The 12,405-nt window shown below is 38.4% G+C and overlaps 1 pseudogene; it reads left to right on the plus strand.

The window, feature by feature from the left end:
• The first annotated feature begins 10,832 nt into the window (after window positions 1-10,832).
• On the plus strand, window positions 10,833-12,078 carry LOC122341291 (annotated as a pseudogene).
• Window positions 12,079-12,405: the final 327 nt, after the last annotated feature.

A 12,405-nucleotide genomic window follows, 5' to 3' on the forward strand; every position in this document is an offset into this window, starting at 1 on the left:
TTTTTTTTTTTTTAGTCTACACTCTAAATGACCGTATGAGCATAGACACTCGAATATTATTCATCTTTTATAACCTGCACTGTTTTATAAATAATTGACACATGTGTCTGTCTTTAATTTATTTTGATTAACAAAGATGAGTTTTAAGGGACAAAATTAGTGCAGGGGACACTAATTTTACCATTTTGGCATATTGAAAATTTAAGACAAAAACTGGTAAATCTTAGTCTCATTTGCTTAAATAACTGGACACAATATATTGTTAGTGAGGAAGGCTTTGCTTGCTAGGATAAAAAAACCCCAAAAAAAAAAAACAATCCTGTTCATATTGCATTTTGATTGATGTACTATTAATATTATAAAAGCACTGATTCAGTACTTTAGTAGTAACGTCTTTCTTAGCTTAAGTTGATATTAACTGAACACTTATACATTAAATATAAATGGTAACACTTTACTAGTTTCTTATTAACATGCATATTATTAGAATATTAGCCATTTATTAGTAGTAATTAAGCACAAATTAATGCCTTAATCTACATCCCCTGCATCTTTTCTGTAGGATTTATTTTAAGACATTTAGTTTCTTCTTCATTTCTAAAAGACAAAAAAACTATTTACATGAATTTACAGAGAAACTGCAGTCCATTATGTTCTTCAGCACCAAGCAAACCACGTACCTTTAAAGTTTAGACATATTTCACCTCAAGGACCTGCTTCTTCTTTTTTTTTGCTGTAAGACTGGACATCTGTGTAGTCCACTGACAACACAAAGGGCAGATAAAGGTCCTTTTGCAATGTGAGGAGAGAACGCACTGATATGCCATAGCGGTCTCTTCCTGATGAAGTGTTGGACTTCAAAGCAGATAAAAGTCAGAAAGGCTCTGGACCACTGGTAGATATTGAAGTGCTTTCATGAAATACTGCTAAGGGACTTGTGGGTAATGCCTGTGGAAAAGACTCAATACAGAGCCTGGGCCTCATAATGTAGGTCGCTGAATATATACAAAGGTCTTTGTTAGAGGTCTACTAAATAATACAATATTTGCGTTATTAAAATGCAACCAACCTGTTTAGCGTAGATTCTTTGAGACTCCATTGGTAATAATGTTGGCGTTACAAGAGGATATTGATTTCTACCCAAAGCGTAGATCCTGCTCTCTCGGTCAGTGTCATCACAGTAAGACACTTTCAAGGAAATCCTTCACACTTTCGCTGTCTGGAACAAATTACCAACCTTCACCTGGAGATCCATTGATCCATCTTCAAAAAAACAGATTCTCCTCTAAGAGCACTTTGCTAACTAACTAGTGTCTTTGCACTTTTTGGCACTTAAAAAAAAAGACAAAATTCTTCACATCCGCAGCAGCATACTCGTCCCTGATTAATTGATTCTGCTAATATTAGCTTTTTTACATGCTGTAAAAGTATCTGGAAAAAGTATGTTGGCTGAAATGTATCTTCCTCAAAGGTAGAGTAAGAGACTATCTAATTCATTTGAAATGGACAAAAGTGATTCTGTTAGGAATAATTGTCCCATGTTAGCCTAAACTTTCAAAGAAATTATTACTAAATCAATCAATCAATCCAACATAGGCTCATTGAAAATACGTTCCTCTACCTACAGTTCTGAATATTATTATCTGAACATTATTATACATATTGAACTCGTGTTTAAGTTGCAGCTCTCTAGACATTTCACTTTGGAACTGCAGCAAAATGTGCAGTATGGTTCCATTTCATACAGTATATTAATTAACATCAATTTTAATGTTTTTTTTGTCTCTTGAAATGTTTCAGAAGTAGGTATTTGTAATATTTGTACATTAAACTGTACTTTTACAGCATGGTTAAATATCTATCCAGTTAAATACTGACATCAACTCTGACTAATGTCCACATTTTGTTAATTTGCATTCATTTTATTAATATTTGCATAGCTCAAATACCCAAGTCTATTGTGCATTTATCCCACAGAGGCCTCTCTAACTAATTGTACCTAGTGTAGTATTTAATTAGCAAGACGAAAGTTCATTTGTTTCATTTAAGAATAATTATTTTGCTGTTCCAAACTTTTACAAGAAATGTTTGATACAACTGCACTCATATACGTCTCAGCGTGAGATTGTGTTTTTGTTTTTTTAAATCTGTATTATGTATTTTTGGCTGGACTTGAGGGAGGTGGAGGCGGGCAAAGAAATATGGTTGCGTTCTTCTCCACTGCATGCTTGTCGTGCTTGCCGTTGCTCCAGCTCTCCCCAACTCACTATATGCTCACCTTGATATGCACCCGAGGCAATGTGCCTTTCATTATTTCTTTTGAAACTTTCATCTGAAGTCTCCTAGGGATTAGCCCTCTTGATTCCTGACACAGTCAATGAAAAACAAGCCTTATACACTGGGAGGCTTTCAGCCAGTGATGCTGTTCTTTCTGCTCCATCTCTCACAGTGTTCAGCCATGTCAGGATTCCTACACAACAAGTGGGCTGTCTTTCTTGATTTTCCTAATGGCTTTGGTGATCTCTTATCATTTGGAAGAGCTGGGGGTTTTAAAACGCTCCGTCTCTTTCTTTGTTAATAGATGTAGCAAATCTTTACTACTTAACTACCTCTGAGAGAGTTTTATCAGGGAAACTTGTGGTCTGTTCACGGTCATGAATGTTAATAAGCCCTCTTACCTCAAGTGCTTCAGTGCCCTCAGCCACTCTCGGATGGTCTTTACAACAACGCTGGGACTTACAAAGATGATGCAAAGCTTACCAAGTTTCAAGAGCGGGTTGTAAGTGCTGGCTCTGACTGCGGGCTTTCTGATAGGCCAAGCTGAAGCTATTTAGCTTTTAAATATTAATTGGTGTTCTTCAGAGATTTAAAGGGATAGTTCAGACAAAAATGGAAATTCTGTCATCATCAGCCTGTGTGATTTTCTGTCTTCTGCTTGACACAGAATGTGTGCAAATAATAATGTAAATGGGGTGCAAGTTCACTTATGGCCTATTTGGATGAGTCTATTATTTCTCATAATTAATATGGCACCTCAGTGATAAACGGATCCCTCTTTATTTATAAAATCGGATGGCCATTTATTCACTGTGGAGAAATTAGTTTTGTGAGGTCACTTATGAACATGACAACAAGTAACAAGCAACTACACACAGAACAAATTCATAAGGGACCACCAAAATAAAGTCTTACCCTTATCAGAAATGTGGATTCAGATGGCAATTAAATTACTACATAACCCTGGTGTTTGTCAAAACACAACACGTTAATATGACCTGGGATTTTTACACAGGTGGAGGGAAGAAAAACACAGATGTTCAAAAATTAGACAGCAGTAAAGTAAACTTACTCCTTGGATCCTTTTTGCATAAGCAGCCAATGAAAGCTTGTTGCTCAATACTCAAATACTTGTCTATTGTGTTGCAGAAACCCTCCACCTTCCCCAGCTCCACCTGTATAAATCTCCTACAGGGTAATTCATATTTTGAATATGTCATATGCAGCTATTCATAAGACCAAACACATTAACATCGCCATGTACATTACCATGCAAATCCCTCTGAGACTTGAAGCATGACAGAACTAGATTACTTTGTTATAAGTAACTTCTTTAAACTCATGTGGTTTTCTTTTTTTTAAAATAAGGTTCAGATAATTAAAAAATCATTAAAAAGATGTATGATGCATGCAAGCACAGCACAACCTTCTGTACAGTTGGAAAACACAGGCTCCCAACCCTTTAATAGCATGCTCCTATTGAAATTGACATATAAAATCACAGACGCCGCTTGATAATAACATAAATATAATTTACTGGTAAATATGGTCCCAACCTAATTATGGCCAGTGTTTTTATTCTTTTGTCCATGCATTCTCTTAAATATCTTCTTTTGAGGTTGGGTTTATGATGAGAGAATTTGGCTGGACTATCCCTCTAAGCACTGTGTGTTTGAAGCCGCTCATTTGCTGCTTTCGTTTGTTAGGATTTTCACTATGTTGTATTTTTGCCACGAAGCAGGTGGAGCTAATCTATCTCTTTTTGCCCTTCAGTTATGGTTTACTGTCAGGGAACTGGACACGAGTGTTCTCCAATAATCTCTTTAATTAGGCGATGATGGACTATTCATTTAGTATGCAAAGCTGCAGATCTCACTTTTCACTGAGCAAAGCCCCCTTTAGCTGTGGCTGGCCGGAGCCAACGCTAATGATCTCAGCAAGTGGCAGCAATCCCATTGCAGTGCTACTGTGGGGCCACATTAATCTTGTGGGTGATCCGTTTGATGAATGACCCTAAACTAGAAGTCCTAGCAGATTCCACCTAATTATGCTGAGGGTGCTCCACCTGAGGCGCTAGAGGACTCTTTGCAGACTCAGGGATGTGTCGCGCTCTACAGAGTGCTTCCAGACATTGCTCCGGGTGGAAATCCAGGTTGACCCTTTGGGGGAGATGGCGTCATGTGTCCTGGGGCTACCAGCCAGAGGTGAAGATGATGTATTGGACCCGTTCCTCCATATGTGCCACCTGGGCAAAAGCTTGCGAAAGTCATCAATCTGAGGACATCCCGAGAAGGGGTCATTAGAGGCCTTAGATCTATTACAAGCTGTTCTGATTCTTTTTAAACTATTTGAGAGGTCTTACGCTGCCGGATTGCTTTCCGGGGTGTTTTTACCATTCCACTGGCATTCAATTGCTTCTCTCTGTTGCTCTGAGTTATGTTTGAAGACTGAATGCTCAGCAGGGAAAGTGTTTACATCAGCTGAAGTTCTGGAAAAATAAATAATATACCAATGTTCTCTTGAGAGGCAAAGGAGAAGAATCTGTTCTCCTTGAGTTGGTTCTTGTTCTTCAAATTAATAATAAACAAATGTATGTAATTTTTCAAACTTTTATTACACGATTTAGAGGTCAGTGTTATAGTGCAGCTAGAAATAAGTCACTCTACCTTTTTTCCAAACATTTTTACGTTTCAAGTTTTAAGCCTGCCATTCCGTTATGTTTATATTGCTTGATTAGAGCTTTGTTTTAAGTTCAGTTTCCATCTAAAACGGGGAAAAAAGTCATATTATGTAAAATATTTAAAATGCAGTATTATACAAATCAAAACACTAAAAACTAAAAATTAAGTTGGTAGTCATCACAACTTTTTATAATATTTGCTAAAAAATGAAGTTTAACAGTTTTATTAATGTACATAAAAAATGAACTTGTGTTAAGTGAGAGTGAATGCGATTAAATGTAAAAATAGAGCAAATGAGCACAAAAAATTACTCTAGCGTCAGCCAATGTAAAAACAATTGTCAAACTGAAAACACTAAAATTGCAATTAATTAACTGAATTTAGACATCGCAATGTAATCATTTTTAGTTTGATAATTGTACATTGATTTGGATATTTACTAAAGATTACATTTCTTATTGATGTGTTTTAAGTGTATTTAAAATAAATTAAAAAGTAAGCATCAAATGACAGCAAGTGAATAACAAGAAAATCAATTATACAAACTAATGTTTATCAATCAACTTCTACATTTTAACCAATATAGACATGTGAAATAATAATATTGTGTATCACATATTTCATGCATTTTACCTGTTTGGTATTTAAATGTAATCTTAAATATTCTTGTCAAATCAACTCAGAATTTCAAATATTTAAGATATAGATGATGATACTAAAGCGCAACGAGCAATGTGATCATAAGAGGATTTGTTCTGTAAGGTCTTTACCCTGCAATTGGACAATAGTCTTAACAATAGCTTCTGAGAGTTTCATTGCCATTCTGTTCTGCTACAGGAGTCTGAAGGATCTGCAGGAGAACCTCCAATGAGAAGAAAAGCCTTCATAAGAGTGCTGATGTCTCAGGGCAAAGCACGGCCCAGCAGATGTCACTTGGAAATTCTTTGACCTCTAGTTTCTAGTAGCTGAGATGCGAGACTCCCCATGGCCCCTGATGGTTATCCTGCCCGTTTCTCTGCGGTTTGCAGTGCTCTTTCTCTCCAGAGCCGTGACCCCTTCAGAAGTCATTCTGATTCTCCTTCCCAGCAACCTGTCCTCTGTGACTTTTTATTTCCAGCTCAAATTTGTCATCTCTCATTATCTTTGGGAGTAATGACATTAGGATCGATAGGCTTTTACTCTTCCAATTTTGATCATGCCTGACTGGGGAAATCACTCATTATCTATTTTATGTTTCATAGAACACAACTGTGCTTCTTGGAGATGTTTCATTTGTTTGTTTTCTTGTTGATTACACAGGCGCTGTTGACAATATTACAAATTCAATCTCCCGGCTTTCCGTGCAGTCGACTTAATTCCTGTGTGTAGTTAAGCTCCCATAAATGGCATCAATGCATTGCCGCTCTATCGGACGGATTGATTTAATTGGCGTTCGCATACAATAAAGTTAGGATCTAAAAAAGTCAGCAGGAAATGCTGCAAAGCCCAAAGGAGCATTTTTTTAAAAAGAGGCTAGTGAATTTAATACCCATCCATCACTTTTTATCATCTAATTAGTCCTCTGCATGGCAGGCTGTTCAACATGGGAGGAAACAGCGCTATTGATTCGATAAAGGCCTGGCATCTATCATTTCACTTGTTCATTGACAGACTGCCCGGTCATTTCTGACTCTGTCTTTATAGTGTCAGCAAAGCTCTCCTGCTCGTTGCTCTATTGCCTTACAAAATTGTTATCATCCCTCTGATGTCACAAGAATAACAGTTTCCCACGTGAGGCATCGGGTTGTAACCCAGCACATTTTATCACCCTGATGCAGTCGTGGATCTTGAATGTACACAAACTAAAAGCAACTAAAGAGCATTGTTTCACAGCCAGTAATTCGTAGAAGGATGTGAAAACTGTGTTATATTGCTGAAATTTCTAAATTCAAGGGCTGTATCTGAATGACTGCATGTCTGTGGACTGTACTGCCACTCCGCTGTGTTATCATCTTAATTTGTCTCTACTGTCATCCCAGAACCAAAATAAAAGTGGGAGGTGAAATTATTTTGTTTTGTCTCCATAGGTGCAGTGAAATTCATTGGTTCTATCGGCTGATCATCAATTTACTCCGTAGGCTCTATAGATCTCCTTGCTTGTTCAGCCCATACATATTTCCATGCTTTTCCATGGATGTGTGTGTGTGTGTGTGTGTGTGTGTGTGTGTGTGTGTATGTGTTGTGCCTCTGAGGCTGTCAGAGGATTGCCGTTTTTCTCTCTCACTCCAGACAGTGGAAGCATTTCTGCTTTTGCCTTGAGCTCACAGCTCAGTGAGCATGTCATTTTCTGTTTTGTTTGGTTTTCATTGGAGGGAAAGGACATGTTCAAGTATGAATCAAGCAATAAGAATGTCCAAAACAGAAGGCAATGGATAGAGAAGAAATATTGTACTTTAGACAATTCTGCCCGTAGCTGCCGCGGCATACAAATATTTAAATAGATGTACCATATGTTAACATTTGATATCTGTCCACTAATTACCTATTGTTAGCACTGAGCAATCTGTCTGCATAGTCTTATTTTGCCATATTGTCTGCTCAAATGTATTATATATAGGAAAAATAACATCAGGGCTGGTTGGATATGTGAGCATTTTGCTTTAAGTTATACATACAAAATCATAAAATGCCTCAGTAAGCCTAAGCCTTAAATCAATATGTGAGCAAAAGGGCTTGTTGAGGATGTAAAATCAAATTCGCAAAAGAAAGCAGTAGCTTTTAATGTGAATTAATATTTACCTGTATTCAGCGTGAAAGGCATTGAAAAATGAATATATTAAATTATTAGAACAAATATTGCGTAATTGTTAATTGATTTTACTAAGCTGCATAATCTTATTCTAATTTCAGAGACAGATCCAGATAGAGGTTCCTCTAAAGAGAAAACAGTAAAACATACAGAGCCCTGGATGAACCCTAGCCTTGCATTGTCAGACAGCTGCCACAAATTTAATGAAAAGTCTGATTCACAGTCTACCTTCTTTCTAGCCAATGCATGCCTACTTAGAGAGGAAGACTCTCCGACCAGCATATCAGAGTGATTTCTGAAGGTTTCGTTGGACTGGACTAATGGCTACAATATTTATTGCAAGCATCATGTCAGGCGGACATCGTATTTATCTGTTATGTTTTTGTTTTTAAATGCATGCTATGCAGTTTATTGCAGTCTTAGGTCTTAACATTTATGCAGGCTTATAGACCAAACTACCATTTTCCCCACTCGCCACTCAGAGCTCAGACAATTATAAGTCTGTTTCAAGCATTTTGGCAGATTTCTACAGGATTTCCCTTTGGACCGCATGCCAGAAGCTTAGGAGTCCAACTGCTAGCCGATCTTTTAAATATCCATGGATATTTAAAAATGAGTTTTCCTTCACTGTGAACTCTACATTACATTTTCTTGTAGCTTCTGAGCAGGTGCTATCTTTAAAAGCAACTTCAAAAAAAAAAAAAATTGATCAAAGAAATGCATCTCCTACAGTGCGATAGAGCTGTATTTCCAGTGATGTATTTGTGCCTAAGTTTGAGAGGTCATTTCAACAGTGGAGAGTGAGAACAGTAGCACATGCACAACCTGATAGGTGGGTGCCCTATATGTGGGAAGAGGAACTATAGCTGAAGCAAAGCCAGCGCTACATGAGATTTTCTTACAGTGTAGGTGCTGTAATGAATGTGAAGTTTGGTACTCTTTGAGGTGCTCCAGTGTTGGCATGTGTCAGTTATAGTATAAACACTGAAAATGAATTCTTTCTTTCTTTTTCACGTGGGATACAGTTTTTTGACTAACTTATATTGATGTAGGCGAGGCGCTTCCAGTGCTCATACACATAAATATAGAAATAAAATAAATCCTGCAAGGTTTTTTTTTTTAAATAAAACAAAATAACGTATATGGTTGAATATATTAAATTTGTTGAAATATATTTGCAGGGAAAAAAAGTATAAATTTTACGCTTTAAAACTTGCAGCATTCACAGTAAAACTACGAATAAACAATCAAGTAATGCACATGGATGCTAACAAAAATGAAAAACATATGAGAAGACTTTTAATGAAATACCGTCAAATGTGAATTTTCACCCAGCGATGAAGTTTACATTTATTACACTTTTTATGTAAATAAAAAGATGACTGGATTCCCTTTTAATTCCAAAAAATGGTGCATTTAACTTCTCTTTTACAGTTTTGCTTTTTATTACAGTTCTCCCGTATACAGTAAGAACACTTACTGTTGTAGCCAGTTATCAGGTTTGGACTGTAGCAGTTTCTACAGTTTTATCTATTTTTGTAGTGTATATTTTACTCACAGCACAGTGCGCTTATGTGTAGGTTTAGAGTACACAGAGCTCAAACATCTTTCTTGATTTTAAACAGCCTCCAAAAACCAACTACAAAGCTTGCAGTAACTCAAATTTATCAGGAAAATGAAGCGCTTACTTTTAACGGATGCTCTGAGCTGGAAGCTGAGGAGGAACATGAGTGCGTGATGAATAGAGTGATCTAACGGGAAGGGGACACATCGCTCAGCTCGCCAAAGTCATCTGTTTATTTCCCTAAAAAGACATATGTCTTATCTCTTGGATCACATTCAGTAGAGAAAAGATCCATAACCTGTGGTAATAAAAAGCGTGTAAATGAACATTTTGGAGCATTTTCACTGTAAGCGTTGCTTTGATGTCGCTATTTAAGGAACTCTGTGGTAGAGGGAAAACAACAGATAAAGAATTTCCATTGTTGAATTATTCAGCATACATAGCACAAGAACACTGCTGAATTCTAGAAATGTGCATCCGCCCGTTCAATCGTTCCTCATCCATACAGTCACTCCTGCGGTCGATGCATTAATGCGCTGTAATGTGCATTAAGGTACCTGTCGTGAAGAATCACCAGTCTTTGCCCAGTGCTGCTGTTGCGTGGATTAGTCCTGCATCTCTCAGGCCAGTAGAGAGCAGGCATGAGAGCTGCTCTGTATAGAGTAAAGTTAGGGCTTATGTCATAAAAATGGAGTCATAAGAATATAAATGTGATATCAGATATAATAAAAGGAAAAATATATTCTTATAATGAGCTGCTGTAATATTCCTATCGAGTACTGCTTTTATTGTTAGTAGGCTACTGCGCGGTTTTTGGGCCCTGTGAGAATGACAAACACCCATTCTGCGCCGAATGAATTTGTGGTAAATGTTAACTAAATAAAACGAAACGAAAAAAAGATTATTGTTGTATGTTTTAGAATAGAATCGCGTTTTTCAGTGTACTAACATTTATGCATTCTATACATTCAACTCTACTTTCTTCTTTTGTTTACACATACAAATAGATAGGCTTTCGTGCATTTAAAAACACATGTGATAATGAAATCTACACAAGTCATTCATACAGGAAAAACTTTAAATATACAATATACAAATTAAGTATCTGTATCATTCATACATCTGCATATCGATATTAATCCGTTAGCATCCGTTTTGTTTTACATAAAATGCATTCTATTGTATGTTTTTATTAGTATTATTCTCTTTTTTTTCAATAAACGTATAGGATCTCTATGCATTATTTTTGTTTCTACCGATCAAAGCGCGTCTGTACACTTCCTCCTCTGTCGTCTTGTGAAAGCGGCAGACGAAGCATCGGTTCACTTACTGCTTCGTGCTATTCTGCTTTTGGATGAGCCCACGGCTGGTACCCCTGCTATCACGTCTACCCAATCAATGCGACGCGTTACGACTGCGCGCTGCACTCCTCAGCCACACAAAACGATCCAATGAATATTTGCGCCAGCGAGGAGCTGCTCACTCTCCGGCGCTCAAAGTTAGTGGGATTAGCAGTGGGAGGATGACTGCGGTGATACAACATCAGCACCTCGTTTGGATTAAGATCCAGCGTTTGCGCCGATTGCCGCTTGAAATCCAGCCGGTCGTGAAGGACAGCGGTGTCAAGGAGTGCACTCCAGAAGCGGTATCAGAGTGCCAGACGTGCCCTGCCACATCACTTCAGAGACTTTGCTCTCTCTTTGCCCCTACTCTTCCTAAAGTTATACAGACTTTGCATCAGCATCAACGCTAAAATCTAAAACCAGAGAGGGCTGCTCGTTTGGAAGGACGCCCGACCGCAGCCGTTCTCATCTGCAGAGTTCCGATCCGATCAGCGGTGTGACAAAGGAGCTGTCATGCGCGTCAGGAGGAATAAGAAATCGATACTCGAGACGTTCTTCTGGAATTTTAACGATCCGATTTCCTCCAGCGAAGAAGAGCGCGTGAGGCGCAGGATCCTCCTCACACTTTCAGATGTTTGCGGTGTTGATGGTGACAGATTATTGTTATTGAGTGTCCATGCAGAGACTTGGGAGTGAAGCGCATATCCTGCCACTTCTCTGAGAGGGTCGCTGCTATCAGAGATGGCATTTTAGTCAACACTTCGGTTTTTAGCTACTAAAGTGCCCCAGGAAGATCTTGTTAATATTTCCACCCCCTCCTCGCTGTCCACCTACACCTGTTCTATAACCTTGATGAGCTGTTACAACTCCTTCCAGTTCCAGGAGAACTACGTCTATCAGGGAGTGCTCGTGACAGAGGAGACAACTTTTATTGTTACGCTGAGGGGAGAAACTTTACTCGACCTCTTCGCAGATCTACCTCGACGAGGAGTTCGTCGGGAGAGAACGACCACAAGAGTAAACCATCGCCGTCTCGAGCATTAGAAATAGCGTGAGGATCGACGAGAGGACGGCGGGATGGGTGCGAAGCTCAGGCGGCTAGGACGCGCTCCGCCACGCCGCCGCCGCCGCTGCTGGAGGCTCCCCGGATTCCAACACCACGGACAGCCTTTGAGCTTCCGGAGAGTGATGAACTGCACCTCGGATTACGGGGTTACAAGAAGTACCCCAAGCCATTATAATCAGGAGAAGAAAGGGGACAAGGGCTCTGCTGGAAGCTTTGCAGGTTCACCCCCATTGGTAAAACCGACCAGGGATAGGCCGCACTTCTTTGGCAGGGAACCTTACGAGAAGGGGCTAGATTGGTACAGGTGCGCCCGCTTCAAGTTTATCTCTTGTATTTGTTTATGGGTCAGTGACAGATGAGGATGTCTGATCTCATGATAGCAACTGGATTTAAAGTTCTTGGAAATGCCATTTCTTCCTTGACTTGCTTCAATATTCATTTGAAGGAGTTTTCTACAGCAAACAGTTTCATTTCCAAGCAAAATGCTTTATCATTATTTTTATTATTATTGTAAGTGTTTTTATTATTATTATTATTATTATTATTATTATTATTATTTAATTAGAAAACATTTACACACACACACACACACACACACACATAGTCATGAGAATACGGAGACCTGTTTATGGTTTTCTTGTCACATGACAACAAAATGGCTTCACTTCACTGACAGTGATTTAGTT

Source organism: Puntigrus tetrazona, chromosome 3 (assembly GCF_018831695.1).
Source record: "Puntigrus tetrazona isolate hp1 chromosome 3, ASM1883169v1, whole genome shotgun sequence".
In the NCBI taxonomy this organism is placed as follows: Eukaryota; Metazoa; Chordata; class Actinopteri; order Cypriniformes; family Cyprinidae; genus Puntigrus; species Puntigrus tetrazona.